Source organism: Gavialis gangeticus, unplaced genomic scaffold, assembly GCF_001723915.1.
Source record: "Gavialis gangeticus isolate Ggan-Ray unplaced genomic scaffold, GavGan_comp1, whole genome shotgun sequence".
NCBI lineage: Eukaryota > Metazoa > Chordata > Crocodylia > Gavialidae > Gavialis > Gavialis gangeticus.
In genome coordinates this window covers 37,941,917-37,943,068 of record NW_017728996.1, presented here as the reverse complement: position 1 = coordinate 37,943,068, position 1,152 = coordinate 37,941,917, and positions in this window count along the sequence as shown.

The following is a 1,152-nucleotide window of genomic DNA, read 5'->3' as shown; positions in this document are numbered from 1 at the left end:
CATTCTTGTGTCCCTTCTCTGGACCCTTTCAAGATTCTCCACATTTTTTTTGAAATGCAGTGCCCAAAACTGGACACAGTACCCCAGCTGGGGTCTCATCAACTATGAGTAGAGAGGAAGTATCACTTCCTTAGCCCTGCTTGCGATGCATTGGCTAATCCCAGTATGCTATTAGCTGTGTTGACTACAGCATTGCACTGGTGGCTCATGTTCATCCTGTGATCAACTATAACCCTAAGGTTCCTTTCAGGTATCATTCTGGCCAGGACATCTCATACTTTCATCATAGCTAGGGTCAGGAGGGACCTGAACAGATCATCTAGCCTGACCCCCTGCCACAGGCAGGAATGAATGCTGGGTTCACAAGACCCCAGACAGGTGATCATCTAACCTCTTTTTGAATTTACCCAAGGTAGGGGCGAGGACCACTTCCCTAGGAAGTTGGTTCCAGATTCTGGCCACCCTAACTGTAAAATTGCCTCCTGATTTCTAACCTAAACCTATTCTCCATCAGCTTATTACCGTTGTTCCTCATCACCCCAGGTGGTGCTAGGGAGAATAGGGCTCTTCCTATTTGCTGATTATCTCCCCTGATGAGTTTGTAGGCAGCCACCTCAGCCCCCCTCAGCCTCCTCTTGCCAAGGCTGAACAGGTACAGGTCCCTCAGTCTCTCCTCATAGGGCCTGTCCTGCTGCCCTCTCACCAAATGGGTGGCCCTCCTCTGGACTCTCTCCAGGCTGGCCACATCCTTTTTAAAGTGCAGTGTCCCAGTACTGGACGCAGTACTCCAATTGCAGCCTGACCAATGTCACATAGAGGGGGAGTATCACCTCTCTGGACCGGCTTGAGATGCATCTTCGGATGCATGACAAGGTATGGCATTGGCGGCTCATGTTCATCTTGGAGTCAGTAATGACTCCAAGATCCCTTTCCTCCTCTGTGCTTTCAAGAGGAAACTCCCCAGCCTGTGTGTATGCTGTGGATTCCTACTCCCAAGGTGCAGCACAATGCATTTATCTACATTGAACCCCATCCTATTCTCATCTGCCCACTTTTGTAGTCTGTCTAAACCTAGCCTCTCTCCCTTCAAGTGTGCCCACCTCGCCCCACATCTTAGTGTCATCAGCAAACTTGGATAATGTGCTTTCAACC